The sequence below is a fragment of the Lissotriton vulgaris genome, chromosome 3_1, assembly GCF_964263255.1.
Source record: "Lissotriton vulgaris chromosome 3_1, aLisVul1.2, whole genome shotgun sequence".
NCBI classification, from domain to species: Eukaryota; Metazoa; Chordata; class Amphibia; order Caudata; family Salamandridae; genus Lissotriton; species Lissotriton vulgaris.
This window is the reverse complement of record NC_141689.1, coordinates 1,876,973,147-1,876,989,670: the sequence shown is the minus strand read 5'-3', so window position 1 is coordinate 1,876,989,670 and position 16,524 is coordinate 1,876,973,147. Positions and strand designations below refer to the sequence as shown.

The window sequence follows — 16,524 nt, the reverse complement described above, 5'->3', positions numbered from 1 at the left end:
GGATCCTGGTAGCTTTTGTCCAGGCCCCCAGTCCAAAGGCCACAGACAGGTGAGTGTGGATCCTTCTGCCTTTTGTGCAGGACTGTGGATTAGATCCTGGCTGGTGCGGTTATCTGTCGCAGCCCCCGAGGGGAATTACCTCAGGGGAGCAGCCTGTGGGTGGGCTGCCAATTCAACTTGATATCCTGTTTTTATTTCCATTTACCTGTTCTAATGACCATTGGATTTACAATACAGTCACACCATAACCCTCAGAGTGGTTACTGATATTGAAGTAATATAATAGATTGATGATAATATTTTCTTCATCTCTTATGCGTAAATCCCACTGTGTACACAATTGCTGTAAGTTGCAGCTTTTATTGTTGTTTTTATAATTGAGCGAACAAACTGTCCCTTCTGCATTGTCCAAAACTCAACAGGAAACATGATAACCACATTATTTGTTTACCATGATGTTTTGTCCATATGATGGTCTAATGTGTGTTTAAATACTTTACTCTTTACTAGTATAGTAAACTAGTATAGTATACTTACCTCTCACATAATATCCTCATTTGCTTTTTACACATTTAGAATTGAAGCTAAGTGATAAGCACAAGATGGAAATAATCTTACTCTATATATTTCGAATGGGTGATGTTTAAGAAAAATATGAATATTGAGAAACATCAATTCAATTACAATATTATCCACTAGAGGATGGTACAGAACTGCAACAAAACTATTGCACATGAACCTTTATTTCTCCTTCCAATCTAGCCTGTGCGAGTTGACATTTATAATCGAGAAGATTGAACAGAGCAATATGATGATTATTGTGTCTCTTCTGGTTTTTCATTCTATAGGGATAATTATACAAAGAAACAAAAAGACATGGTCATCAAGCGCAGGCACAGGAAAGGCATAACACGTAGTCAATAACTTACTCTACTGGCACACATGTTCACTGACTGAGGGTTCTAGACATATTGCCATTAGTAATCTTAAAACAACAATTGCAGACTTGCTCAAAGGAAGGACTACTGAACATCTACCAAACACTTACAAAGTAAACTGCAAAATTGGAAGCCAGTGTTGAGGTTTAATGCATGATACAGACGACTGATACTGCCATTTTGTTGCTCTCGTTTAAACATGGGTGTTGGTGCACGCATGAAGCTACCTTCTTGACTTCCCTGCTGCAATTCATGTGCAGCCTCCCAATAAAGACATTTTGCGGCATATGTTCAAAGAAGTGGCGGAGTGAGGCGTGGCCTCACTCCGCCACTTCAGCAACGCAGGGCTGCTCCATATTTACAAGAATGTGGTGCAGCCTTGCATTTCCATCTGCGTTCGCGCTACACTTAGCAGTGTAGGGCCAGCGCACAAACCCTTGCACCATAGTGCAAGGGTGTCTGCGTGCAGGGGAGGATCGTTTATGTGTCCCTTCCTGCACATAAACAATCCTGAAATGCCATTTTGTCACTTCTATGTGTGCTGCTTAATGCAGCACACATGAAAGTTAGAAAATGTAATTTTTTTAAAGGATTGTTTATGTGCAGAAAGGGTCACCTTCCTACACATAAACAATCCAAGGTGTTTTGCTTTTTCTATGTGTGCTGAACAAGGCAGCACACATGGAAAAAGTAAAACGAGGAGAAATACAGCATTTCTTCTCGTTTCGGAAACTTAAGACCAGGGGGGCATATTTACAAAGAAGTCGAGGAGCTTGGCTTAACGACACACTCTGCCACTACTGAGACGCAGGGGTGCACCGTATTTAACAGACTATGGTGTAGCCCTGCATTTCCCGCAGCTCTGGCACTAGGTTTAGCAGCCTATAGTCAACACAGGCACCCTTGCACCTTAGTGCAAGAGTTTCTGCGTTCAGGGGAAGATTGTTTATGTACAGGAAGGACCCCCTTCCTGCACATAAACAATGTTTAAATGCCGCTGTGTAACTTCTATTTGTGCTGCTTAATGCAGCACACACAGAAGTTGCAAATCAGCATTTTTTAAAAGGAACTTCCTGTACATAAACAATCATTGGCCTTTTGTTGTTTTCATGTGTGCTGCGCAATTATATTATGTTTTTTCAGAGGGTCTACAACCTTTTGCTTTTATTCTCTGTCCTGAAGATGGTCTTGTGAAACAAATACAGAAAGACCGAAACGTCGACTACAGTGTCTAAACCTGCATTTTGATTTACTCATCACTATTGATTTTCTCTCAATTGCTTTGTTGAAATCAATGTCGATATTTATTAGCAGCTTAGACCTTGTTTGATATACCAGTGGAATATGTAATTTTCTCCCAGTATATCTTTTTTTGCAATTCTGGTACCCTTTTTAATGAATGATCAATTCTCTGTTTCTAATAAAATAACAAACCCTTTTTTGACATCAATATACCTGGTTGTTGTATCATTACATTTAATAACTTAAGATTATAATGTTAGTGTGGTAACATTATTTACTCAGAACAATTGTTTATTATTTGTTCATCTACCGCTCATAAATAATGCGAGCTCATAATTAAGTTTAAAAACAATTTAGCTGATTTTTCACAATACAAACAAAATCCTTGCTGGCCTAATTTACAGTTTATTGTTCTGCCCAAGCCCGCAAGGGTATATTGGGCCGCTCATCTCTCCACAAACAGGCTGCGCAACACGGCACACATGAAAACACCAAAAACAAGGAGAAATTAAACATTTTTCCTTTTTGCCCCAGGTTAAAAACAAGGTTTTCCCTGGTCTTAATTCTGGCGCTGCCTTCTATTTACACCCCCCTTGTAAATAGGAGGCAGCATCAGAATCAATAAGTGTTGCGATGGAACTCCCAAAGCAACACACATTGCCCTCCCCTTGCAGGCTAAGCATAGCTTGAACGAGGGCCTTATTTACAAGGCCGCGTTAAGCCACGTTAAGTGCCTTAACACTGCCTTGTAAATAAGGAAAAGCCCTCATTGCCACAAGAATATCCTAAAAAGTTATGTTCCGTGGCAATGGAGGCTGTTACATATACCCCCAGGTTTTCCCTGGTCTTAATGTTGGTCTTAATTTTGGTGCTGCCTCCTATTTACGCTGCCCTTGTAAATAGGTGCAGCGTCAAAATCAATGGGTGTTGTGGCAGAACGCCCATCGCAGCACACTGTGCCCACCCCTTTTACGCTAAGCATTGTGTCAAAGGGGACCTTATTTACAAGGCAGTGTTAACCCACAAAAGGTAAAGTTCCCTTGGCTTGGACATTTGCCCCTTTGTGTGCTCACTTTCATTCTTTAACTAACAAATTCTACCGGATAATTCAACTTTTAGATGGTTGTGAGTCCAAATCTTAAAGCCTAAAGTACCCGTAGGTGAAGAGCATATCACTTGCCTGGACCGCTGATACTGATTAACTGACCCATTACATCACACATTCCAGGTGCGACCAGTGCGGGCCGCACAGGGCGCTGTCCTGGCAGGGGATGTGGGGGGCCACTGGCCTCTGGTGGGGGACTTAAAAGCACAGCTGCAGAGTTCCTTGTATCTCCAGATTTCAGGCAGTAATAAAAATGTCATGATAACTCTAGGTATTAATGTTCCTGCTAGAGCGAGGGATCAGAGTTTTGTCTACTGGCAATTTTGACTCGCTATAAAGTAGCACAGAGGGTAAATATGACTGCTGCAAAGAACAGCCCTGTATTTTATGTTGATAGCTGAGTGTAATACTAAAGCCAGCCATCAGCCTTTACCGGCGCTTTAAAACAAATATAATGTGTATGAGAGAGGGGCTATGGAGAGATGAGGGGGACTTTTTCCCGAGAGGCAGTGAGGTAATCCAGGAGATGGTCACGTGGGGGGTTGGGGGTGCCAAAAAGGATTGTTGCACCTGGTTAAACCAGCCCTGAGGCATTCACATAGGACATGTCAAAGGTTTTGCTTTTTTTTAGGAGAAGTGTGTTGGGCAATTTTGTTTGTGTTGAACTAAGCTGGCCTGCAAAAAAGATCTCATAATAAAGCGACATCTTGAGCTTCAAGAATATGGGAGCTAGAAGAAGGGTCCCTTTCCTGAACAGTCTCCATAAAAAGCTGTGCCCTCAAAAAAGAGTGTTATGACAAAACATACAGAGCAACAGATTGCATAGATAGTTTTGACGAACGGCTAGTATTTCTGTTGCACCCTTAACCCCTTGGCTGCGGCGGCAATTCCGCCGGGGCACTGGGGGGGAGGTGGGGCCACACGGTGCCGCCATGCTCGTGACGGAACCACTCCGTCACCAGCCACGGGCACACTGTGCTTGTGACAGAGTGGTTCCGTCACGGCCCCTCCCGCTCAATAGAACGCGCCGCACAGGCGCGGAATTGATGCAGCGCAGGTGCGGTGGCCGGGCCGTGACGGAACCATTCCGTCACCAGCACAGCGCATCCGTGGCTGGTGATGGAGTGGTTCCGTCACCAGCACGCAAGGAGTTAAAGATCGTATGGCAAAAATCAATAACAAAAAATAGTGTCCAATATATATAGTATGGCTTAAATGTGGTTTACAAACAAAGTGCTCCATTTTGTCCAATATCCATTTTTAACTTTAACAGGGTGATATTTTTGTAAATAATATTTAGGACACAGTATTTTTACGATATTCTGTAACCATGTCTTCTTTAAGAGAAAGCTTATATGTTCACACTTCTTTACTTGTTAGTCAAAAAATGTAAATTCAACAACATGAAGTAAAAACAGCAAAATAAGCCAAATGAATTTTCAAGGGTGATTAGTTATTAGCACTACATCATTATATTTGATTAAAGCATCAAAATCAGCATGTGCTTCCTTAACAAAAAAGCAAGGACCAAGCATTCCAAGGCATGTAAAATGAACATTTTCAGTGTTTGTGGAATGCTCCCTGATGCCTGGAAACACTCGCACTGTTCATAGAAGTAGTTTCATGGAGAATAAGGCCACTGCTAGAGCTGTTGAGAGATGATGGATAAGCTGACAGTGAGAAGTAGTATGCCAGGGTGTGGCGAAAATGGGCTCAAAGGGTCAGGCATGAGGTAGTATTTTGAGGCTTAGGGTATTTGTTGTGATAAAAACAAAATTCCAAAATAAATGACTAAATAAATGCATGTCATGCAGTTGAAACTCGCTTTGCATGGATAAAGGTAAGAAGGCACTCAGGAATGTCTTCAAAGGTGTTTCTACTCTTCTCAATAAACAGCGTGTATAAAAATAAATAAAAAATATCTCTAGTACTCCCTCACAGTTTCACAGCCTCGTACTCCGCCCTCATTATTAGACCTGGCACCATTGGCGTGGGTCTCCCTTCCATTTTTGCTGTTGCCTCATGTATTTTTGCTGGTGTTAAATGCTTTGGGCACTGTGCCACTGCTATTCAGTGCAAGTGCTCCCTATTGTAAATTGATGTATTAATCCGTGGGTCCATGTTTGGCGATTTGGTTTACTTGTCAGACCCTAGTCTATTGTACTGAGTGTGCCCAGGGCATGTAAATCCAAATGGTGCTAGTGGGCCTGCAGCACTGGTTGTGCCACCCACAGAAGCAGCCTTGTAAAATGTGTCTGAGGTCTGCCATTGCAGAGCCTGTGTACAGTCTGGTACTGTCACACTGACTGGGCAAGTGCACCCACTATGGTAGGTCCAAGGGCAGGGTGCATTGTAAGTATAAGGTAGGACAAGCCCTGATGTGTGTGGCATGTCCTAATAGTGAATTACAGCCATTTTCGTTTTTCACTATTGCAAGGCTAACTGTTCTCCATAGGCCAGAAGGGCTGTTAGATTATTACATGTTTATAATCCTAACTGACTCAGAGATCATGGTAGAAATTCGGGTTTAGTATGCCTGAACTCAGAATGAAAAAATACATCTTTTAGGGAAGTTGGTTATAACATTCTGTGTTTGCAAATACCACTTTTAGAAAGTAGGTATTTGCTTGTCTAACCTTTCAAGCCTGCCTCTGCTAGGTTGTGTATTCCTTTGTCTGGTTTTGTGAGTGACAGGGCTGAGGGATTCCAAGAGACAGGATGAGTCAGCCCAGTGGTGAATAGAGAGATCTGCACCTAGATGGGAGGGAGGAGTTGCACCTGAACCTTGAATAGGGCTGTGTCTGCCTTCCACAATGCTGGCTCTACCTCCTGGGGAGCGGCTGATGTCTCTGCCCTGCACACTGAAAGCAGAGAAAGAGTCCTGTAAACAATATGCTCCAGGACTGTACTTGTCTTCCACAATGCTGGCTCCACCTCCCATGGGGCGTCTGATGTGCCTGCCCTGCACTGTGAAAGGAAAGGATTAGTCTGGTAAACAGAGTGCTTCAGAACTGGTTTCGACTGGGCAATGGCCCGGCTCCCCTCAGAGAACAAAGGATTTTGGGGTATAAATATTGGGACCCTGGTCCCATGAAATTAGATCACTTTGGACTACAAGAAGAAACCTTTACTAAGGAGAGGTACCTGAAAAAACTGAGGAGAGACTATTCCCAAGCTGAAGTGCTGCTTTGGGGATTGGCCTGCAGTGGTTGCCTTACTGCCAAAGGAAGGAGAAAGGAACTTTGTGTACTTTGCTTTCAACTTGTGAAGTATCTCCAAGGGCTTGGAAAAGAGCTTGCCTCCTGCTGAAGTCTCAGGGACAACAGACTTCAACCCCCAGCTCCCCAGAGTTCTTTTGGAAGTGCCTGCTGCTGTTTTGGGGCTTCTGAGGAACTGCGTGTCGCAAGGAGCTGGAAGCGCGACTCATCGAGAAGAAGCGTGTCGCGGTTGCTGGGCTGGCGGTCTCAACTCCGAAGGAGGGTGTCGCCGCTGGAATTGTCGCACTGCACCGCATTGGAGAGAAGCGTGCCACAACGAAGAGGAAGTATGTCGCCGTCGCAACTCCAAAGGAGGGTGTCGCCGCTGTAGCTGTCACACTGCACCGCATCAAGAGAAGAGCCTCACAACGAGGTCGGAGCGAGTCACCGTCTCTGTACTTGCCGTCACAACTCCAAGGCAGGGTGTCGCTGTTGGACCTGTCGCACTGCACCGCATCAAAGAAAAGCGCCTTGCATGCTCGAGAAGTGCGCCGCCGTTGGAGCTGCTGCCGTCACATCGTGGATGTCACCGCTGTAGTTGTCGCATCGTGCGGAGGCTTCACGCATCATGGGAGAAGAGTCTCACAAGTGGAGCTGCTGCCGTCGCATCGCGGAACAAGGGTGTCGCCACTGCAGTCTACGCCTCGAACCGAGAACTTCTCGCATCCCCGGAGAAGCATGCCACATCTCAGAGATCTTCACGTCTTTATTTCTTTGTACTTGAAGTTTGCCGCATTTCCCTTGCTGCGACATTGCTTGTCGTGAAAGCGCAACGCAACTTAAGGTACATTGACGCAAAGTGTCGCATCTTAAGAACTGAACTTAACTAAGCTAAATCTACCATCCTAAAGTAATAGTATTGTGTATTTTTGTTGTTTATGGTCTTGTGATAACTCTATATAAAGTATACTTATATTTTATATAAAAACCTTGTGTGGTGTCCATTTGTAGTGTTGTCACTGGGTTACTGTCTGTGGTAACATATGCGTTACACATTGCCTGTGAGATAAGCCTGTCTGCTCATGCCAATCTACCAAGGGGGTTAGCAGGGGTTATTTTAGGAGTGTAATCCTCTTATCCTAACTAGTGGCAAGGGTCCCTATTTGTCGCAAGTACCTACCTGTGCCAACTAGAGACCCCCAAATCTAACGCTCATCTTTTCCTTATGTAAACACTGGTGCAAAAATGCATGCTTTCTTTAAGACGTGTCTAGATATGATATTTTCGGTCCGGTAAAGGGATAAAGTGTTGTCTGGGTTCACCTAAGGCAGAGAAGAAGATGTAATGTTTGAGGTACAATCACAATGTATTGATAGTAGTTCCAGCCATCACGCCTGCCTCAATAGTGTAACGAAAATTGAGGGGGCCCCTGAAAACTACATGAAGGAGCTCCCCTCTGGACTGTTTCAGGAGCTGTCACGCCAGAGTACTGTGCTGAGGGGAGCCCCCGGAGCTCTGTGGTCCCCCAGCATCGCGGGGGCTGCGGGGGCCTTTGTTACGCCACTGGCCTGCTTTGTACACCTGAACTGCATATCTGTAGGTGCTTGTGTCTGGGGGATGGAGGCAAGAGAGAGGGACCCCTGCACACATGTTTCCGTCTAGCAGGAAGCTGCAAACATTGCCAGAATATAGTAGGAGTCAATATTTGTCTATTTCCTCGCGATTAACTCACTATATGGCATACAGTTAAGAAAAGGACATTGAACAAAATTAAATAGGGTAGAATATCGATGTCAAGAGCAACAGGTACCTTTTCTGACATTATTTAAGCACCTTCTTTGGATGGTTGATTTTCATAAATGGTGTTAAAGCAAAAATTGCAGTGAATGTAGCCAAACACCTTCCTCAGTAAACTATAGGCGGGAAAGAAATCGTAATGACTCTGACCAAGAGTAAACTAAAGTGGAAGATCAACTAGCTATCTGACTTTCTCCATCTAGAATCACCCCAATAGGATCTCATCAAGAAACCTAAGCTGAATGAAACACTACAACCATATTGACCAACGAAGGAGAAAATCCAACTACATTTTACTCCTTCTCCTCGTCTCTGCAATTGGTCATTCAGACTATAAATAAAGAAGTGTCCCTGGCTGCGGTAACTCGGAGTAAAATGACCCCGACTCAGGGAATAAAATTACCCCTGAGCAGCCTGAGAATAATTCTAGAGAAAACGTTTGTGCACCTTTTTGATTAAACACTAACAGTTTTAAGACAAACAAAATAATCCAGAAGCAATCCAGGCACTGATTGATGTAAATGAGATGCACCCGTGACAGGACTTAGCATACGTGATGTGTTTGAAACAGGTGATTAATGGGGCGAACAGTAGCCTGATGCCTGGTGAAAGGGAGTGGAAGTTTAAAGGCTCCGCCTTGGAAAAATGGCTAGTTATCGACTAGAACAGCTTCTAGATACCCTGGCATCTGCGAAGGAACACCTCAGGTTCATGGGCTAGTTGAAGGTCAACACTATGGGATTTGTTTTTGCGCAATGAAGCAGAGACTGGCTCCTCCCCAAGAAAGTCTTCAAGCTCCTACTTTGTTTTCAACCAGTGAGAGAGCCTCCGTTTTGAACAAGAACAGGTATAACGTCTTTGGAAACCAAACTGAAGCTACCAAGTCCACTGTTAATGATAAATCTCAAGAACAGAAATCTGATGAGCTGTTCGCTCACATAGACTTCAGTCTCGACGAAGTTCAAGTGTTACACTGACAGAATGCATTTTAGCTAATCTTTTTAATAATATATTTATTACTGGAGGCCCACGAATTTAAAGCAAATTGTGAAAAAAAATACACTAACCTTTAAAATCTATTTTGATGAATCATTTAGAAAATCAGACACACTTTGTTTAAGAATTTAACACATGGCCCAGCAGCTGTCAGATGTGAAGGAGCAGCGTCTTTCCACAACAGAGTCATCAGTCTGATTAAGTATGTTGCAGATCTAGAAATGAAAGAAGAGGACCTTGAAAACAGGTTACCTAGATGGCTCGGAATCGCTATTAGAATTAATTGATGAGACAATACACGTTACCAAGGTGATCTTACCATTATATGAGTGTAGTGTATTGTATTCTTTATTGTTCTATGCTCGCGCTAATCTCACTTACCTCGTGAACGCATGTATGAGCACATGCACAGAATGTATACATGTATTCATTTGAATGAAGGGGCGCTTTCTGAAGCCAGGTGTCCGTTGTGTTTGTTCAGTTGCTGCTTGGACTCCTGGCTGATGAGGCGCTCCTCCTGTGTTTGGAAACCTATCATTAAACTCCTTTTGGAATATATCCATTCTCTGGAATCTTATTTAAGACATCCTGTCTTTTACATATTGGCGACGATCGGGATTGTTTCCATCACCGACCCACGCAAAAAGGGAATTTATTTTGACGAATTTTACATTTGTTGGTTTTATTTTTACTGGAAGAAAGAAATCTGTTCCGTCAAACTTGGATTTACATGAGCGATTCTTTTGCGCTCATTTCAACTTATGGTGACTTCTTTTCCCAATGGTCTTTTTTGTCGAAATTTGCAATTTGGGGGAGCGGATCTGTTTTTGGTGACACTTTCATTCGAGCCACTTTGTTCCGACGACGTGGTTGAAAGTCTGAAGATCGCATTTGATTTTGGCAATTTTATTGGGAAATTTGAAAGAAAGTCTGATCATACCTGGATTTTAAATTACGCGCTTACCGGCCTTGGAACACCCGGACCGCGTCTTCAGAACTCCAACGTCACACCATCTTTACGCGAAGCTGGAACTGGTCTTCACGTGGAATTCTGACTGACGTACAACGCTACGCTCTACGTGTGACGACCTTCTGGCTGACGAACACCGCTACGCACTACGTGTGACGACCTCACGCATACGCCGCTACGCACGACGCTACACACTACGTGTGGCGGCCATTTTGGTGAAGTCGGAAGCTACATTTATTAACGTTTGCACTTTACCGATATTTCACAACTCCCTTCATCAACTACGTGTGTTTTCCTCGGCGATTCACACGCCTCACAGACAAGTATCAATAGTTGTGGAAACTGTATTTGCTGTCACTAATATCTTCTTTTCTTTTAGCAAAATTTTCATAACACTGGTTTTATGTCTGATTTTAGTGAAATGAGTCCTGCACTTTCATTTATTTGCTTGTACTATTATTGCATTTTACTATTGTGAACCAAACGTTACTATTATTGCATTTTACTGTTGTGAACCAAACATTGCATTTTAGTTCATTTACTAATTCATTTTACACATTCTGTATTTTATTTGCTGGTATTTACGATTTAATTATCAGAACATGGCTTCTGTTAGAGAAGTCACCCAACCACCTCCTTTCCTGGAAAAACCGGGAAAACCTGTCTTATTATGGTCTGAGTGGTTTGGATTATTTGAAAATCACATTTTAGCAATTGACGCATCTGATTATTCTCCTCCTAGGAAGTTTGCTCTTCTCTTTGGCAGTCTTGGATTAGCTGCGCAACGCATTTTTAAGAGTCTGGTTCCTATTCCACCTCCAGTTGCTGATTCTGGGGATAGTCAGTGGAATGTTTATATAGAAGCTATTGCCAGATTAAAGAAACAATTTGAAGAATCTCCTAATATCATGCTAGAGAGGCACAATTTCTATAAAAGGAAACAAAAGGAGGATGAAAAAATTGATGAATATATTTCGGCATTGAGGGTGTTGGCAATTACCTGTAATTTTGGCCCTTTGCTGGATAATTATATCCGTGATCAATTTGTGTTCAATTGTTCATCTACCAAGGTGAAAGAAAGAATTCTTAGTTGTAAGAATCCTTCGTTGTCTGAAGTTATTGACCTTAGCCTTAGTATTGAAAGATCAATAACTTCTACTAAAGCCATGTCTGCAGATACTGTCACTAAAGTTAATTTTATTTCGGATGAAGCGTCTGATGATGGTCTATATGCTATTTCTAGTAAAGATACTAAAGAGAAATGGCAAAGTAAAGCTAATGGCAATCCGAATAAACAGAACTTTTGCTTTAGGTGTGGATCCAAATTCCACATCGGGAATTTTAAAGGATGTCCCGCCTTAAACAAACGTTGTGTTTTGTGCAAAAAAGTGGGACATTTCCAAAAAGTTTGCAGATTCCAAAAGAAATCTGTCAAAGTCAACTATGTGGACATGAACGAATGTTGTGACAACTTTGATAATCTGATGTTAATGGTAGAATGTGATGATTGTGAGCCTATTAAGGGACCTTTGTGTGAAGCCATAATTGACAATGTTAAGTTACAGGTAATGGCTGACTCTGGAGCTCCCATTACTATCCTCAGGGACTCCACATTTTTTGATAAATGGGGAAATGATATGAAATTAAACCAATCAGATGTTAATTCAAAAGCTTTCGGTGAGAAAGATATTGACATGCTTGGGTTTTTCTTAACTAACATTGAAGTTCTAGGTAGATCCATAGTTACAACGGTCTATGTGGCGATTAAAGGAAAAGATATTGTGGGTTGGAAGGACCTCGCTAAAATGGGCCTATATCTTGTCCCGGGGGATAAAAATCCAATAAAGGTTCGAGATTTTCCTATTTGTTTTGTAGAGGATGCAAAAATTGACAGAGCTGATCTACTAAATGAGTTTAAAAATGTGTTTAGCAACAAAATTGGCCTCGTGACTGGGGCAGAACACAAGATTAGACTTATTCCGGGGGCATCTCCTGTTTTTCATAAGGTTCGCCCTGTTCCTCTTAGTGTCAGGACTGAACTCAAAAAGATGCTTGAGGATTTGGTTAAAGATAAAATTATAGAACCTTCAGAATCCTCTCAATGGGTTGCGCCCATCGTCGTAGCACGCAAGAAAAATAATGAGATCAGGCTATGTGCGGACCTCAGGGGTCTCAATAAAAACATTAAAATTGACTGTCATCCTCTCCCTAAAATTCAAGAGCTTTTAGCAAATCTTGGTGGAGCTAGATGGTTTTCATTGTTGGACTTAAAGTCCGCCTACCACCAGATTCCCTTGGCTAAAGATTCTCAAGAGTTAACAACCTTTGTGACCCCATTCGGAGCTTTTAAGTTTCTGAGACTTCCATTCGGGCTAGCTTCAGCAGCCAGTGTTTTTCAAAGGTTAATGGACTCTTTATTTGGGGATCTGGTGGGGGTACAAGCGTATTAGGATGACATTTTGATATTTGCAAAAGCAATGGATGAACATAATATCCTGCTTAAAAAAGTTTTGTCCATTCTGGGTAGTAGAGGTATGACCGTCAGGGAAGACAAATGCAAGTTCGGGGTGTCTGAATTGGAGTACTTGGGTCATTCAATTTCAGAATTTGGCATTAGACCTAAATTTTCTGTGGTTAGGGCTTTGATGGAAGCTAAACCCCCAAGTGATAAAGATTCTCTGCGTTCATTTCTGGGACTGGCAGAGTACTACGCCAGATTTGTAGAAGGGTACGCTCAGGTGGTGGAACCACTGCGGTTACTTCTTAAGAAAGGCCAAAAGTTTGTTTGGACCAAAGATTTAGATGAGACTTTTGCCAAAGTCAAAGATTTGATTGTCTCTGCACGTTCCCTTCAGGCGTTTAGGGATGATTCCATGTGCATTATTGCCGTAGACGCAAGCATGAAAGGTCTTGGAGATGTGTTATGTCAGCAGGTGGAGGGCAAAGAACACACGGTAGCTTTTGCCTCTAGATCCTTGAAGGATTTCGAAAAACACTACAGCACAATTGAGAGGGAGGCGTTGGCCTGCGTGTGGGCGGCTCAAAAGTTTAAGATGTACATCTGGGGTTGCAAGTTTGTGATGCTTTCTGACCATAAACCCCTTTCATTTATTTTTAGCAAAGTTTCAGGTACGAATAGTCTTTCTCCTAGGCTGACTAGATTGGTCTCTAAACTTCAGGAATTTAACTTTGAGTTAAGACACATTACTGGAGGTAAAAACGTCAGAGCAGATTGCTTGTCCAGGATGCTGATGGACAAGGATGATGAGGATGACTTGGTGGAGGAAGACGTGGAGTGTGTGTCAATGGTGGATGCCGTTGAGGAGTGGAATTCGGTTGTTTCCGAAAAGGATTGGAAGGAAGCTAGTGAAATGGATGGTATTTTGTCCCAAGCTTTGGAGTTTTCCACTAAGGTTTGGCCAGAGGTTAGAAACCTTTCTGGGGATCTAAGGAATTTCGCTCAGGTAGCTGAGGAACTCTTGGTCAAGGATGGAATTTTATTGAGAGGAGATAAGTTCGTTCCCCCCAGTGGTTTAAGAAACACTATTATCAAGTTAGCTCACGAGGGTCACCTTGGTGTGACCAAGACTTGTATGAGAATCAAAACTCATTATTGGTGGCCGGGTATTGATTCTCAGGTAAGGTCTACGGTGGACAATTGTGAAGAATGTTTATTGTCTGATAAACATTGGAAGACTCATCAGGCCCCGCTACAGCCTTCTCAGTTCCCGGGGATGGCTTGGGAGAAGGTTGCGTTAGATTTCTCCGGCCCTTATAAAGTTCTTCCGGAAGGGAAGAGGTACCTTATCTTAGCAATCGATTATTTCTCTAAGTGGATGTATTATAGGTTTGTAGAGGCTCCGGATTCAGATAATACCATTTCTTTCCTGGAAAGATTGTTCCGTTTGGAAGGAACTCCTCGAATCTTAGTAACTGACAATGGGACCCATTTTGTCTCTGACAAGATGTGTAAATTTTTGAAAGTCCACGATGTAAAGCAGCTGAAGGTGGCTCTTTATTCGCCCTCTTCTAACGGACTGGTAGAGCGTGGTAATAAGGTCTTGAAAGAAGGAATTCAAACAGCTCTTGCTTCTGGTGTGGATGTGTTTAAATTTTTGGAAAAGAAAATTTGGAACTATAATGTCTCTCCCCACTGTACAACTCAAGTGTCCCCTTTCCAATTGTTGCGGGGCAGGGAATTTCATTCTCCTTTATTTCCTGCTTGGTTAAGCAAGGTGGGGGTAATCAATTTCCTTCAATTAGGGACAACATTGACCTTTCGGTTAAACAAAAACAGGCAGTAATGAAAGAGAATTTTGACAGATCAAAAAATGTGAAAGACATTCAAATGTTGGTGGGAGATTGGCTTATGATCAAAAAACCCTATAAGGTTGCGAAAGGCTTGTCTATGTTTTCAAGCCCTGTCCAAATCCTTAAAGTCAGCAAGAATGCTGTTTTCCTGGGAGACAAGGGTTGGTGGAACGTGAGACAGTTGGCAAAGCTGACTGCTGACCAGGCATCCCTCATTTCTAGGAGGAAAAATTTGTCTATTCAGGAGGGATGTGATTGGTCACATTGGCTTCAACCTAATGTAGTCCAACCTAATGATGGTTTGACTCCTACTTCACTTTCTTCCCCAAAAGATTCCTCTCTTACACAAGAACCTGTAGGTTCACCTGCTGTTCCGTCTTGTAGTCGCAGTGGTCGTATTAGAAGACCCCCTTCTAGTTGTTTTAATTATTCTATTGTTTTTTTCTGTTTATTTGTATAAGGGGGAAGGTGATGTAGTGTATTGTATTCTTTATTGTTCTATGCTCGCGCTAATCTCACTTACCTCGTGAACGCATGTATGAGCACATGCACAGAATGTATACATGTATTCATTTGAATGAAGGGGCGCTTTCTGAAGCCAGGTGTCCGTTGTGTTTGTTCAGTTGCTGCTTGGACTCCTGGCTGATGAGGCGCTCCTCCTGTGATTGGAAACCTATCATTAAACTCCTTTTGGAATATATCCATTCTCTGGAATCTTATTTAAGACATCCTGTCTTTTACAATGAGCGCATAGCGTTTACATAGGTCCAAGCAGATGGACCATGCAGCCTCAAATTTTCTTAGCCAACTTCATGGCTTTTTGTGTTGAAGAACATATAATACATCAGACAATCAAGCATTGTAGATTAAAGGCAAACAAAGACATTTCTTTCCAAATGTGTTCCGCCATGACTTTTGAAACTTCTAAGAGGCATAGAAAGTTTGAACAACTGATAAAGGACTTCAATTTGACTGGTGCACAAGCATTCGTGTTTCAGCAAGCCAAACTGAACGTTCAGCGTGAGCCTGGCTTAACTATTCAGAAGTCTCTCAAGACAGAGATTACGTTAAGCAAATATCTCATGTGAATTAATGAAACAGTGTTATGGTCCAATTTACAGTGGCGTGATCTTAATATTTGTGTTTACAACTGTTATTTAATCACAACTACGTTGGAATTCACCAAACACAGCGCTGGAAACCACAGAACTGGATAGAGGAACCCAGAGTGGGATCCACTCCCTGGGTAGAAAAGATGAGCTTGAGAATGGAGGGGCACCAGGATTGGGGTGGTTATGGCTGCACACGTTCATTTTCAGGCTGCACATGTTCATTTTCAGTGAGAACAGGGAAGAAATGTTTTTTAACCTGAAGTTTTTTTTGAAAGAGTTAGGCAAATACGAAGGTATTCGGCGACGCCCCCTGCCCGCCTGGCATTCCTCGCTCGTCGGGGCGGCGCATTACGCGACCACGGGGCTGTGCGGCCTGCACAAGCCTGGTCGGACACACCAGCTGGAGCCTGCACGGAGACTCAACAGCCGCCCTGCCCACTGAGAGCTGCTGCGCTGGGGAGACACGAACCACCCCTGTGATTGCTTGAACTCACCACTCAGCGTCTGGGGGCCACTCTCCGCTTTCGCACTGACCTGCTTCTGCCGCAGGCCTCACCATACGCAGACTCCTGCATGGGCGCGGCCCCCCTGACCCAGTGGCCACGCGCGAGCCTGAAGCTGTGGCCTGTGTGATTCGGGCCTGGTGCTGAGCCGCTGGGGCGCTTGACTCTCTGGCCTGGTGGGCGCTGATGCGCAGCAGTGGAGGGACACCTCACCGGGAGACGCAGTAGCGGCCACACAGGAGAACTGCTTTGAAGGTGCCTAGCAGCTGCCACGATCTCTGCCGCCTAATTTTCACGTCTTGGTGGCGGCGACCTCTTTGCCTTGGAAGCGAGGTCCCGTCGCAACAACATCC

At 43.3% G+C, this 16,524-nt stretch overlaps 1 long non-coding RNA gene across 1 annotated transcript in view; it reads right to left on the bottom strand.

Annotated features, from left to right (window-relative positions):
• The window catches only part of LOC147728569 (uncharacterized), a 65,040-nt gene that overhangs the window by 9,001 nt on the left and 39,515 nt on the right, over nt 1-16,524 (bottom strand). The window contains exon 3 of the long non-coding RNA XR_015309564.1: nt 9,347-9,490. This is a non-coding gene — a long non-coding RNA (uncharacterized LOC147728569). The remainder of the gene's footprint in view (nt 1-9,346; nt 9,491-16,524) is intronic.